This window comes from Castor canadensis, chromosome 16 (assembly GCF_047511655.1).
Source record: "Castor canadensis chromosome 16, mCasCan1.hap1v2, whole genome shotgun sequence".
NCBI classification, from domain to species: domain Eukaryota; kingdom Metazoa; phylum Chordata; class Mammalia; order Rodentia; family Castoridae; genus Castor; species Castor canadensis.
The window spans coordinates 79,177,794-79,193,482 of record NC_133401.1 but is presented as its reverse complement, the minus strand read 5'-3'; the positions used below and the strand labels follow the sequence as shown (position 1 = coordinate 79,193,482).

The 15,689-nt window shown below is 38.3% G+C and overlaps 1 pseudogene; it reads right to left on the bottom strand.

Annotated features, from left to right (window-relative positions):
- Nucleotides 1-14,181: 14,181 nt before the first annotated feature.
- LOC109699091 (phosducin-like protein 3 pseudogene) lies at nt 14,182-15,026 on the bottom strand (annotated as a pseudogene).
- Nucleotides 15,027-15,689: the final 663 nt, after the last annotated feature.

Sequence of the window (15,689 nt, the reverse complement as noted above, 5' to 3'; positions counted from 1 at the left end):
TCATGTTTAATGCCAGCCAAGCAATGATCCATTACCAAAACCATATGGCAGAACTATTAAAACAAAAACAAAACGACAAAAACCCCTACAATTTCCTTTCAGTACTTGTTGAAATTTTCTCCTGCAGAAGGAAAGCCTGAGCCAACAGTTGGAAAGCATACAGTCCGTGCAATTGCTTCCTGTTCTGTAATATTTAATTCAATCACACCTTATTGTAAAATATGTTTAATAAAATTGGTGCATTTCTTCTCAGTGCTTTATAATTAACCATTTCAAAGGTTCAAAGGACAATGAAAAGCACTGGTGGGGCTGGGCACCAGTAATCCTAGAGACTCAGGAGGCAGAGATCAGGAGGATTATCTTTGGAAGCCAGCCCCAACAAATAGCTCTGGAGACCCTATCTCGAAAAAAACCGTCACAAAAAAAACAAAAAAACAGCTGGTGTAGTGGCTCAAGGTATAGGTCCTGAGTTCAAACCCCAGTACAAAAAAAAAAAGAAGAAGAAAAAGGAAAGTACTGGTGATAACAGTACACATAGGTTAAAATGCACTGTCATTTCCGTTAACACTGTTCTGTTCCCTGTTTGAGTAAATGGTGGGTGGATGTAAGGCAGGCTAGAATTAGGGAAAGTTTGGGACTAAGATCCATCGCTGACATGCCTTCAGAGCCCCATTGTAATTGCAGTAAGTTAGAAAGCATGAGAACTTCTTCCCTCATGGGTGGGGAACCTGAGAATTAACATAGGTGTATACCAGAGTCTGCCCAGCTACTTCCCCTGCCTCAAAGGTCAATGGAACCAGGTAATGGCATGCCTTCACCTGGATTAGGAACCACTCATTGATTATTGGACAGAAAACACTTCCTATAGCTTGTCATAGGTTTTTGGTTTGTGTTACTGGGGCTTGAACTCAGGGCCTACAAGTGGAGCCACTCCACCAGTCCTTTGCTGGTTGAGATAAGGTTAGCTATACAGGGAGTTGACTTGCATTGATTTCTTGTGCGTGGGTGTTACCTTCTAGGATAATTCTTTTTGATCTAACCTTTTCTCTAGTTCCTGGTCCCCTTCACCTATTGGCCTCAGTTGCTTTTAAGGTATCTGCTTTAGTTTCTCTGCGTTAAGGGCAACAAATGCTAGCTAATTTTTAGGTGTCTTACCTATCCTCACCCCTCCCTTGTGTGCTAAAGCTTTTATCATGTACTCAAAGTCCAATCCCCTTGTTGTGTTTGCCCTTGATCTAATGTCCACATATGAGGGAGAACATATGATTTTTGTCTTTTGGGCCATGCTAACCTCGCTCAGAATGATGTTCTCCAATTCCATCCATTTACGAGCGAATGATAACATTTCATTCTTCTTCATGGCTGCATAAAATTCCATTGTGTATAGATACCACATTTTCTTAATCCATTCGTCAGTGGTGGGGCATCTTGGCTGTTTCCATAACTTGGCTCTTGTGAATAGTGCTGTAATAAACATGGGTGTGTAGGTGCCTCTGGAGTAACCTGTGTCACAGTCTTTTGGGTATATCCCCAAGAGTGGTATTGCTGGATCAAATGGTAGATCAATGTTTAGCTTTTTAAGTAGCCTCCAAATTTTTTTCCAGAGTGGTTGTACTAGTTTACATTCCCACCAACAGTGTAAGAGGGTTCCTTTTTCCCCCGCATCCTCGCCAACACCTGTTGGTGGTGGTATTGCTAATGATGGCTATTCTAACAGGGGTGAAGTAGAATCTTAGTGTGCTTTTAATTTGCATTTCCTTTATTGCTAGAGATGGTGAGCATTTTTTCATGTGTATTTTGGCCATTTGAATTTCTTCTTTTGAGAAAGTTTTGTTTAGTTCACTGTCCATTTCTTTAAGATTTTCAAATTTATTTGAATATAGGTTCTCGAAGTAGTCTCTGATGATTTTCTGGACTTCCATGGTGTTTGTTGTTAACTACCCTTTTGCATTTATGATTCTACAAATTTGGGTTTTTTTCTCTCCTCATTTTAGTCAGGTTTGCCAGGGGTCTATCGATCTTGTTTATTTTTTCAAAGAACCAACTTTTTGTTTCATTAATTCTTTGTATGGTTTTTTTGGTTTCTATTTTGTTGATTTCAGCTCTTATTTTTATTATTTCTCTCCTATTTGTTTTGGGATTTGCTTGTTCTTGTTTTTCTAGGAGTTTGAGATGTATCATTAGGTCATTGATTTGGGATCTTTCAATCTTTTTAATATATGCACTCATGGCTATAAACTTTCCTCTCAGGACTGCCTTTGCTGTGTTCCTTAGGTTCCAGTAGGTTGTATTTTCATTTTCATTGACTTCCAGGAACTTTTTAATTTTCTCTTTTATTTCATCAATGACCCATTGTTCATTAAGTAATGAGTTATTTACTTTCCAACTGTTTGCATGTTTTTTGTCTTTACTTTTGTTGTTGAGTTCTACTTTTACTGCATTGTGATCAGATAGTATGCATGTTATAATTTCTATTTTCTTATATTTGCTGAGGCTTGCTTTGTGTCCTAGGATATGATCTATTTTCGAGAAGGTTCCATGGGCTGCTGAGAAGAATGTATATTGTGTAGAAGTTGGATGAAATGTTCTGTAGACATCAAATAGGTCCATTTGATCTATTGCATATTTTAGATCTTGGATTTCTTTATTGATTTTTTGTTTGGATGACCTATCTATTAATGATAATGGGGTGTTAAAGTCTCCCACAACCACTGTGTTGGCATTAATATATGCTTTTATGTCCTTCAGTGTATGTTTGATGAAATTGGGTGCATTGACATTGTGTGCATATAGGTTGATAATTATTATTTCCTTTTGGTCTATTTCCCCTTTTATGAGTATGGAATATCCCTCTTTATCTCGTTTGATCAATGTAGGTTTGAAGTCTACTTTGTCAGATATAAATATTGCTACTCCTGCCTGTTTTCAGGGGCCATTGACTTGGTAAATCTTCTTCCAGCCTTTCTTCCTAAGCCTATGCTTATTTCTGTCAGTGAGATGGGTCTCCTATAAGCAACAAATTGTTGGATCTTCCTTTTTAATCCATTTTGCCAAGCGGTGTCTTTTGATGGGTGAATTAAGTCTGTTAACATTAAGCATTAGTACTGATAGGTATGTGGTGATTCCTGTCATTTAGTTGTCTTAGTTGTTTGAAGGTTTGATTGTGTGTACCTAAGTTGAGGTTACTCTCTACTGTCTTGCTTTTTCTTTTCCTGTGGTTTGGTGCTGCCTGTCTTTTCCTGGTTAAGTTGGGTGTCACTTTCTGTGTGCAGAATCCCTTGAAGAATCCTTTGTAGTGGTGACTTTGTGGTCACATATTGTTTTAGTTTCTGCTTATCATGGAAGACTTTTATTGCTCCATCTATTTTGAATGATAGTTTTGCTGGGTAGAGTTTCCTGGGATTGAAGTTATTTTCATTCAGTGTCTGGAAGATCTCACCCTATGCTCCTCTTGCTTTTAATGTTTCTGTTGAGAAGTCTGCTGTGATTTTGATGGGTTTACCTTTGTATGTTATTTGTTTTTTCTCTCTTACAGCCTTCAATATTCTTTCCCTAGTTTCTGAACTTGTTGTTTTAATGATGATATGTCGTGGGATAGTTCTATTTTGATCTGGTCTGTTTGTTGTTCTGGAGGCCTCTTGTATCTGTATGGGAATATCTCTCTAGATTTGGGAAATTTTCTGTTATTATTTTGTTGAATAGATTACGCATTCCCATTGCTTGCCCCTCTTCTCCTTCTTCGATGCCCATGATTCTCAAGTTTGGTCTTTTGATGGAGTTGGTGAATTCTTGCATTTTCTTTTCACAGGTCTTGAGTTGTAAAATTAATAGTTCTTTGGTTTTTCCTTTAATTACCATTTCATCTTTGAGTTCTGAGATTCTGTCTCAGAACAGAAGGATTGGCCTTCCGTTTTGTTTTGCAGTTCTGTTTCATTCTTTTTTCTGAGGTTTTCCATATCCTGGGTCATTTCCTCTTTAATATTGTCTATTTTTGTCCTGAGTTCACTTATCTGTTTATTAATCATGTTCTCTGTTTCATTTTGGTGTTTATACAGTGCTTCTATGGTTTCCTTTATTTCTTCTTTTGCTTTTTCAAATTCTTTATTTTTGTTGTCTTAAAATTTCTTGAGTGTCTCCTATACATTTTGGTTGACCCTATCCAGTATCATCTCTATAAAATTCTCATTGAGTACCTGTAGTATGTCTTCTTTTAAATTATTCTTGTGGGCTTCATTGCATTCTTTGGCATAGTTTTCTTCATTTTGTTAGAGTCTGAATCTAAGTATCTGTTTTCTTCATTTCCCTCTGGTTCCTGTACTAATTTTTTTGCTGTGGGGAAACTGGTTTCACTGTTTTTTCTGTCTTCCTGTCATTGCCCTTGGTGTTGTTATTGTCCCTGTACTGTGTGCAATTAAGTATTTTCTGGCTTGTAATAATAGCAGTAGCGATATTTAGAATGGAAGGGTGAGAGGGGATGGAAAGTGTACTAATCAACCTTAAGCTTGTCCACGTCTTTCCAAGCCATCTGGGCGTGGGTGTATGGCAGCCCGGGGGCCCTCCTGGTTTCTCTGTTTAACGTGAAGTGGAGATTCTCTGCGCAGCAGCACAGGTTTTAAAAGCACCTGAAGAGGAGAGTCCCTCTCTGCCTCCAGATTTCCCCTGGGCCCCTTTATGCTCCCCTTTTTATTTCCCTTCCCTAACTTTTATTAAACTCCATTTACACCCATGTATCCTGCCATGGATTCTTCCACAAGGGACAAAGAATTTGGAAGTCTTCTGATCACAGTGCCATTAACAGGCTGGCCTTAAATTTGGCTAAGTTTTAAGGACTTCTACATCAGTAATTCCCAAACCCTTCTGCACCACAAAAATTTATGGAATGAAATTAATCTCTAGGAGTTGAGCAAGGTAATTTTAACAATTTGAAGGGTGATGAATATGTTCAGTTAAGTTTTGAACCACTCTTCTGGATTATGGCTCTTCCTAATTTAAAAGCAACAACAGTTGCCATTCAAATTGAGCTAAAAAGAAATCACTTAACTTTAATATTCTGCTTCATTTAGAATATGCACCACATGGCAAACTGTGGGAGGCTTCAGAGGGTCTATAAATTGTGAAGAACATTTTTTTGGTGTTTCCATTTAAATATATCTTTAAAATTAGCATTGTTAAAATGTAAAAGCTAAAATATGTAGCTTAAAAGGAAATACAGAGGAATATGTTTACAACCAAAAAGCAAACAAGTATTTGTCAGATACAATGGAGAAATCAAAGTACACATATTTAAATTGATAAATTAAAACTCATCAAAATGAAAAACTTCTGCCCAATAAAAGTCACCATTGAGAAAACTAGGGCTGGCAGAGTGGCTCAAGTGGTACAGCACCTGCCTAGCAAGTGTGAAGGCATGAGTTCAAATCCAGTACCAGCAAAAAAAAAAGACAACAAATAAGCAGCCAGGCGCTGGTGCCTTATGCTTGTAATCCAAGCTACTTAAGAGGCAGAGATCAGGAGAATTGATGTTCAAAGCCAACTCAGGCAAATAATTCATTAGACTCTATATTTGAAAAAAAAAAAAATTACAAAAAACGAGCTGGAGAAGTGACTCAAGCAGTAAGGACACCTGCTTGGCAACCATGAGACCCTGAGTTCAAACCTAGTGCAACACACACACACAAACAGAATAACCAAACTATAGGCTGGGAAAAAATAATTTTAATACATGTATTCAAAGAGGACTTACGTTCAAAATATTTAAAGAACTCCAACTCTGTAACTTAAAATGGGCAAAAAATTTAACAGACATTTCACAAAGGAAAATGTAAGAATGGCCAATAAACACATAAAGTATGTTTAATGTGAGGCAAATGTAAATGAAGACTTGAGATAGCATTTCATACCTAAAAATGACTCATTATATCAAATGCTAACATGGGGGAGGAAAACTTTTACCTCTACCATTTTAGACCTTCTCACGTGGACTTGAGAATTAAATTGACCTGAGAGAAGCATACAGATTTATTCAATACAAGTTTTATGTAGTGCAGGAGCCTTACTGAAGAAATAAAGACCCATCCAGGGGCAGGTGGCTCACACCTGTAATCCTAGCTACTCAGGAGGCAGAGATCAGGATGATTACTGTTCAAAGCCAGCCTGGGCAAATAGTTCATGAGACCCTATCTCAAAATACCATTCACAAAAAAATAAGGGGCTGGTGGAGTGGCTCAAGGTGAAGACCCTGAGTTCAAATCCCAGTACCAAAATATATAGATAAGATAGATAGATAGATAGATAGATAGATAGATAGATAGATAGATATAGCTATGTTAGCTGAAGGACTTGTTTTCTACAATGGTACACATCAAATTTTTGTTTAAAAAATTATAAGCTACAAATATCAAAGAAGGGAAGCAAACCGGAGTAGTCTCTATAGAAGCTCTTTGGATTTTCTTTCAATTATGCCAAATAGTGGTGCTTCCAGGATTCACATTATCTTGTGGAGAGCGGATTACAAGAAGCCTATGAGAACTTGTTAGAAGCAAGGTAAAATACAGCTTAAGTGTTTTTCCTAAGATTATCTGTAGGCTGAGATTGGCACAGCCCGGACCACAGAGAGGGAAATGCAGAACAGCTGCTTCTAAGTTGTTTACATTGAGAGAAGCAGGAACACAGGTTTCTCCTTTTATAATGCCATGCTGTGCGCCCCCCCACCCCCAACTGCTGCTCCACCCTGTTTACCACTGTGTATAAAAGATTCAATGAAGGAGGAAGCCAGGCTTTTTACTTTGGGGCTTTCTGCTTAAGGTTTTTGCTTTGGGGTTTTTTTTCCTTTGCTTTGGGGCTTTTCTTGCTTAAGGCTTTTGCTTTTTGATGGGGAAGGCTTTTTGCTTTGGGCTTTTTTGGTGTGGAAGGCTTTTGGAAGGGAAAAGAATGACTGAAGGGAAATTGCTAGAGAGGAATTGCTGAAGAGTGGTTGATAGAAAGTCTGCACTGAGAACTTTAGAAAAACTAAGCTAAAAAAACCTAAAGAGAACATGGGACCAGGACTATGCATATGCAGTTTTTAGGCATGGCTGTTGTTTGCAAGTCCGAGCACAGAGGTTTTAAAACAGTGCAAGCCTGGGGGCAAAGACTTTCAGAGATTAAAAGTTAAGAGAAAACATGGGATAAAGTGAGCCTAAGGAAAGAGGTTTTAAGCAAGGTTTTAAAGAAGATTTTAGAAGCAAAGTTTTAAAGAACTACAAAGGAGTAAGGTCTTAAAGAATAGAGAAAAGAAGCAATGAGGGTTGTGTCTCCATCTGAGTGCCCAACGCATGTAATCCCAGTTTGTCTGTCTATCCTGTGTCTTTTCTGCATCTCCAGTGGCCCCCAGTTAGGCTCAGTAATAACCAGGAGCAAGAAAAACTCACTCCATTATTGAATCCTCCAATACACAGTGTTACAGCATAGAGTATTCCATTTTCACACACGTACAACACTGGTGTGTGAAGAACATCTCAGCATTAATACTGGACATAGCCTCTGGTTTTCCCAGCTGCATACTTTAAGGCTATGATGTAAGTAAAAATCTCTTGTGATACTGAAAAGTGGCTAGAATGTGCGAACTGATATAGTAATGTTACAGGAGTTTGGAGCTCTAGGCCAAAACTCCTGGCTACCATAGGTCAGATCCAGCCACTCACCCAAATACATCAAATGAAGAGATAAGTAATGGTAAAGAGCTGAGAAAGGAGGTTTATTATGTGACAGACATGTCTCTGGAAGAGGCAAGGTAGCATTCCAACACATCTTCTTTATACAGTCCTCTGCTCTATGTTTAAACAGAGGAGGAGGAACTGGAAGGCATGGGTAAGGAATGCTTAATTATTAAGCAGTCCCAGTCACAGGTGTATTCAGGTGGTCTTAAGTGGTAGCCACACATGGTACAGTAGCTCGTTGCCTCAGGATTGGTCAGGTGGAGCCTTGTACACTTGAGAGTAATTGCTGCTTGACAGGTGGTCTGTCCTGCAGAGTCCCTGATGGTCCTTTCCTGAATTCATGGCTACAAAGCTATTGCAGGAGACAATGGCTCAGAGCAAAGGATAGAGACGCAAAATAGAAGGGGAAATATCAAACTTTCACCCTGCCTTCAGATAATTTGTTGGCTCAGTAAGGTGTCAGTGCTTTTCAGCAAATGCAGCTTTTAAGTAACTGTAATAGTAGCTTAAATTTGCCTCTTAATGAGTACAGCCTAAGGAAAGTCCATTGAATTTAGTAGGTTTAACAAAGTTGGAATAATGGCACTGTTTAATTGGAGAACAGTTCTTTAGACCTTTCTTTCTATAAGGATCTTCTATTGTAGGACATTTTTCAAGAAAAAAATTCTTGAACAAATTGTACAGTCAAAGCAGACTTTCCAACACCTTCCGAGCCAAGAACAACTAGTTTGTCAAAACCAGGCTGTCACCCTCCATTATGACAACATAAATACCCCCAAACACAAGGGCCACAAAACCCAGCAGTCCCCATTTCCTCTTCCCCCACCAATCCACCCCTTTTCCCATACCCCCTTTAGTGCCACCTTTATGAATTTCCCAAATTTCTATACCCTAATAACCTCCCCCCCAACTCCCACTATTTATAGATATTATCACCAATGAGGTTTCTATATAATATGTAAACTGGTCTGGCATAGAACCTATGAATGTTATTGCTAAATTATACCTCCAGGCCAGGGACAGAAAGAGCACATCAACCTGACTAACAACCAAGTCAATCACAACACAAAAATTAAATCAAGGGGAAGAAAAGAGGCAATTAAAACCACCAACAGCCAATCAACAACACAGTTGCACAGCACCAAGTGGACTGATGTGAAGAAGGGTTTCCACTCTCCTCAAAAAAAAAAAAATTCAAGATTCAGAGGGAAATGAATAAAATGGATACCCAGTTTCTGACCCCAACAAAACAATCATAAATGTGAGTAAGGAGCCTATTAATACCCACAAAGCATCCTCAAAGAAGAAATCTGAGAAATTCATGAAGAAGATACTAGATATGGTTAACCAGAATGTACAAGACATACTCAAGAAATTTCAAGACACCAAAAATAAAAAACATGAGAAGACACAGAATCAAATGAACTCAGAGAGGACGTCAACAAACACCAAAATGAAACAAAGAACACTATAAAAAGATATACAAATTGAAGATGACAATACAAAATATAAAAGAGTTGAACAAAGATATGGAAAACCTCAGAGAAAAATAATCAAACAGAAATCCTGGAATAAAAAGTCACATTAGTCAAACAAAAAATACAGTGGAAAGCCATTCCAGCAGACTAGAACAATTGGAAGACAGAACCTCAGAGCTCAAAGATAAGGTAGAAATTAAAGAAGAAATCTTAGTCAAACAAGTCAAGAGCTAGGAAAGGAATATGCAAGAACTCAATGACTCCATCAAAAGATCAAACCTGAGAATCATGGGCACTGAGGAAGGAGGGCAGGTGCAAGACAAAGGGATATGTAATATATTCAATAAAATAACAGAAAATTCCCCAAATCTCAAGAAAGTTTTGCCTATGTAGGTACAGGAAGCCTCCAGAAAACCAAATAGACTTGACCAAAATAGAACCTCCCCACAGCATATTATCATTAAAACAACAAGCATAGAGAACAGAAAAAAGAATATTGAAGACTGTAAGAGAGAAAAAACAAATAATGTATAAAGGTAAACCCATCAAAATAACAGATTTCTCAATGGAAACCTTAAAAACAAGAAGGGCATGGAGTGCGGTATTTCAGGCAATGGATGAAATAAGCTCTAGGATAGTCTACCTAGCAAAACTATCATTAAAAACGGAGCAATAAAAATCCTTAACAACAAACAGAAACTACAACAGTATATGACCACCAAGCTACCACTACAGAAGATTTTACAAGGAATTCTGCACACAGAACACAAAAGCAAACAAAACCATGAGAGGATGGGAAGCATCAAACCACAGAAGAAAAGACAAGTAATCAGAAAGTAGCATAAATTTGGCTGCACACAATCAAATCCTTAAATAACCAAAACAACTAATGGCAGGGATTCCTGCCACATACCTATCAATATTAACACTGAATGTCAATGGACTCAAGTCCCCCATCAAAAGACACCAGTTGGCAAACTGGATTAAAAAGGAAGATTCAACAATCTGTTGTTTACAGGAGACCCATCTTATTGACAGAAATAAGCCTGGTTTAGGGTGAAAGGCTGGAAGATATACCAAGCCAAAGGCCCCTGAAAGCAGGCAGGAGTAGCAATACTTGTATCAGACAAAGTAGACTTCAAACTTACATTGGTCAAATGAGATTAAAAAAAAAAAAGGACACTTCATATTAATAAAAGGGGCAATAAATCAGTGCACCCAATTTCATCAAACAAACACTAAAGGACTTAAAAGCTCATATAGACTCCAACACGGTGGTAGTGGGAGACTTTAATACCCCTCTATCACCAATAGTTAGGTCATCTAAACAAAAAAATCAACAAAGAAATCTTAGAACTAAATGACAACATACTGATGTCTACAGAATATTTCATCCAACAACTTTTCAGCAGCCCATGGAACTTTCTACAAAATAGGCCATATTTTAGGGCACTAAGCAGGCTCAGAAAATAAAATAGAAATAATCCCCTGCATTCTATCTGATCACAATGCATTAAAACTAGAACTCAACAAGGAAAATAACAGCAGAAAAAAATGCAAACAATTGGAGGCTGAATAAGACATTGCTCAACATTCAGTGGGCCATAGAAGAAATATGAGAGGAAATCAAAAGTTTCCTGGAAGTTAATGAAAATAAAAACACCACCTACCAGAACCTATGGGACACAGCAAAAGGCAGCTCTAAGAGGAAAGTTTATAGCCATGAGCACACATATTAAAAAGACAAAAAGATCTCAAATAAATGACCTAATGTTACATCTCAAACTCCTAGAAAAACAAGAAAAAGCAAAACCCAAAATAAGCAGGAGAGAAATAATAAAAACAGGGCCAAAATTAATGAAATAGAGATTAAAAAAAAATACAAAGAATCAATGAAACAAAAAGCTGCTTCTCTGGGAAAAAAAGAAAAGATTGACAAGCCACTGGCAAATCTGACTAAAATGAGGAGGTAAAAGACTCAAATTAGTAAAATCAGAAATGTAAAAGGGGAGATAACACCAAGGAAATCCCAGGGAATCAACAGACTACTTTGAGAACCTATATTCCAATAAATTGGAAAATCTTGAATGGACAAATTTCTAGATACTTATGACCAGCCAAAACTGAACCAAGAGGATATTAACCACCTAAAATAGATCTAAAACACGAAATGAAATTGAAGCATCAATAGTATCCCAAAACAGAAAAGTCCAGGGCCTGACGGATTCTCTGCTGAATTCTACCAGACCTTCAAAGAAGAACTAATACTAACACTCTTTAAACTTTTCCACAAAATAGAAAGGGAAGGAACACTGCCTAATTCATTCTGTGAAGCCAGTATTATACTCCTCCCAAAACCGAACAAGGACACATCCAAAAAAGAGAACTACAGGCCAATTTCTTAATGAACAACAGTGCAAAAATCCTCAATAAAATAATGGCAAACTGAATTCAACAACATCTCAGAAAGATCATCACCATGACCAACTAGGCTTCATCCCAGGGATGCAGGGGTGGTTCAACATACACAAATCAATAAATGTAATACAGCAGATTAATAGAAGCAAAGACAAAAACCACTTGATCATCTGAATAGATGCAGAAAAAGCCTTTGATAAGATTCAACACTTCATGATAAAAACTCTAAGAAAACTAGGAATAGAAGAAATGTACCTCAATATTTTGAAGGCTATATATGACAAACCTATAGTCAACATGATATTTAATGGAGAAAAACTGAAAGCATTTTCCCTAAAGTCATTCAACATAATCCTGGAATTGCCAGAGCAATAAGGCAAGAAGAAGAAATAAAAGGATGCAAATAGATAAAGAAACAGTGTCATCTGCAAATAGAGATACTTTGACTATCTTATACTTCAAAGACCTAAAAAACTACCCCAAAACTACTAGACATCATAAACAGCTTCAGCAATATAGCAGTATACAAAATCAACTTAAAGAAATCAGTAGCCTTTCTATATACCAACAATGAACAAATTGAGAAAGAATATAGGAAAACAATTCCATTTACGATAGCCTCAAAAAACCCCCAAATACCTAAACTTAGCAAAGGATGTAAATGACCTATATAAGGAGAACTACAAACCACTGAAGAAAGAGACTGAGAGAAGACTACAGAAGGTGGAAAGATCTCCCATGCTCATGGATTGGTAGAATTAATGTAGTATAAATGGCTATACTACCAAAAGCAAACTACGTGTTCAATGCAATTCACATCAAAATCCTAATGACATTCATCACAGAGATTGAAAAAACTACCCTAAAGTTAGATTTTAGAAGCACAAAAGGCCAGAATAGCCAAGGCAATACTGAACAAAAAGAGCAATGCTGGAGGTATCACAATACCCGACTTCAAACTATACTACAGAGCCGTAGCAATAAAAACAGCATGGTACTGGCACAAAAACAGATAGGAAGACCAGTGGAACAGAGGACCTGGATATGAAGCCACAAAGCTATGCCCACCTTATTTTTGACATACGATGGAGCCTCTTAAACAAAGGTTTCTAGGAAAAGTGGCTAACCGCCTGCAGAAAACTGAAACTAGATCCATGCCTGCCACCCTTGTACTAGTATCAACTCAAAGTGGATTAAGGACCTTGATATCAGACCTGAAACCTTGCAGTTAGTACATGAAAGAGCAGGGAATACTCTGGAAGCAATAGGTATAGGCAAGAATAACCTCAGTAGAACTCCAGCAGCTCAGGAGCTAAGAGAAAGGATGGATAAACAGGATACATGAAATTAAAAAGCTTCTGCACAACAAAAGAAATGAAATGGTCTCTAAACTGAAGAGACCACCCACAGAGTGGGAGGAAGGTGCTAGCTATACATCAGACAAAGGAATGATAACCAGAATATACAGGGAGCTCAAAAACTAAACTCCCCAAAAATCAATGAACCAATAAAGTAGTAGGTAACTGCACTAAACAGAACTCTTCAAAGGAAGAAGTCCAAATGGCCAAAAACCGTGTGAAAAAATGTTCACCATCCCTGGCCATAAAGGAAATGCAACCAAAACCACACTAAGATTCCACCTCACTCCTGTTAGAATAGCTAGCATCAATACCATCACCACCAACATTGGCGAGGATACAGGGAAAAAGGAACTCTCATACATTGCTGGTAGGAATACAAGCTAGTACAACCACTCTGGAAAACAATATGGAGGCTTTTTAAAAAAACTAAACATAGAATTGCCATATGATCCAGCAATCCCACTCCTAGGGATATGCCCAAAGGAATGTGACTTATGGTGATATTTTGTTATTTAGCTCTTTGTGATGTGCTCAAACTTCTCTTTGGTTTTTGATTAACTTCATAGTTTATAAGTTGATGTCTTACTAATTTTAAGAATATGAAAATTATTTCTTCATATAATTCTCTTCCATTCTTTCTTCTTGTCTCAGGAGCTTCAGTTATCCATATACTAGGTCATTTGACATTTATCCACAGATCTCAAGTGCTCTGTTCCTTTTTAGTTTGCAATTTTCACTGTATAATTTATTCACATAATTTTTAAAAGTCCATATTCCTTTCTATATATAGTTATGTCAAAAAATAGTGGACACTTTTATGGCCTACTTAAACTATATGTGGGAAAACAGATATCTGACATACTGACAATCCAATTGAGTCTTTTTAAAGAAATGTCATTTAAAAAGTTCCTAGAAGTTTAATAGAATTTCTACTAATGATTATTTCTCAAACGTAAAATATTTAAAACATAATTGTAGAAAGGTTAAGAAAAGGATTCATTCTTGCTTTCTTTAAAAAACAACAAAACAAAACAACCCAGATGATTTTTCACATCAAGAAAGTTCAAAGTACCGGGTGCCAGTGGCTCGTGCCTGTAATCCTAGGTACTCAGGAGGCAGAGATCAGGAGGACCGCTGTTTAAAGTCAGTGGGGCAAATAGTCCTCAAGACCCTATCTCAAAAACACCCATCACAAAAAAGTGCTGGTGGAGTGGCTCAAGGTATAGTTCATGAGTACCCAGTACCACACAAACAGTCCCACACCAAGGACAGCAACTTGTCTTTGGTTTGTTAGGGTTCTCTTCCAGATCCATGTTGATTGCTCCAGTCTCTGACAGCTTCCATCCCAACTTACCTCTTGTCAGGTTCATGCCACCAAACACCAGAGGACCAATGAACTGAGCCTTGATACCACCTTCATGGTAAACGAATATTGTGGGCAGATTCCTATCAGGATAACTGGGTGTGCAGGTTGTTGAAATAGCTTTGACTAAGTTTGACATCTGGAAACTTCCTGGCAAGTCTACTGAGGTGCTGATTTATCAGGGCATGCAGGGGAATCCCTTGTCTGTAAAGGTGCAAGACTATCCACATGCCCTCACTGACTCTGGTAACTTTGAACATCTCTTCCTGAGATCTCCAAAACTTCTCCAAATTTATCTGTCAGCTGAGCGGTTTTCCACTCAGCCAATCTTCACTGCCTGTACATTTCAACAGTCTGTTCATCCTCCTCATTGAACTCATCTTCATTTTCTTCCAGCTCTTCCAAAGTCATGTTTTCACCACTGACTGCTAGAGGATTTGCTGCTCCTCCTCCTCCTTTTCTGAGTCTTGCAGACTGTCCTTCAAAGGCAGGATGCCCTTTTTGTGTAAGATGTCATTCCACTCAGTGCCTGCATTGGGGTCCTGCACCTTGTCTCTGTTCTATTTTCTTACCTTTTTCCAGTGGATATCATAAGCTTAACTTGCAGCATCTGTACTAGACATAGTTTCACTGAGCAAACAGATGCAGCTCCTGGTACCTGACATGTGACTACTGATCTGGCCAATGCCCTGGGCCCTTTTTCCTCCATCGTTGTACAAACCAACCCGATGCAGTTTGCCTTCAGAGGGCAAAGCCAGCAATGCACCTTCCTGTCCTACCTGAGGTATGTCAACTCTGCAGACTTATGTTGTAATTAGGACGCAGAGATCTTGATTGCCTTTTCATTCCACAACACATTACATTGGTCCATTTACACTGTGACACTAATGCTGACTGGGCCCCCTGTGTGAGAAGTAGCAATGTACTGCTAAGAAAGGTGCATACCAGAGAATGGAAATAAATCTGAAAAAACTTCAAGGGCCTTCTGCCTCAGTCCTAAAACAAAGGGCAAGTGGTTGCACCTGTCCTACCTACAATCCAGAAGAGGCCCGGTGCCTAGTCTACTGCTTTCGATTTTGGAGGTCATGTGTTCCTCATTTGGGTGTTTCTGTGGCCCATCCTGAGGGCCCAGGATAGGCAACAAGTGCAGATTATTGTGTGAGCTACATTGCTGCTCAGGCTAATACAACTTGGCAGATCCAATGGTGCCTGAAGTGTCACTTGCAGATGGGGAGGTTGATTGGTTTCTTTAGAAGGCTCCTGTAGTGAACTGGCCCTTAGAATGCTGGAGCAAAGCCCTGCCATCCTCTGCAGATAGCTACACTTCTTTTGACCTGCTACTGGACCTTAGTACAAACTTAAGACTTGATCA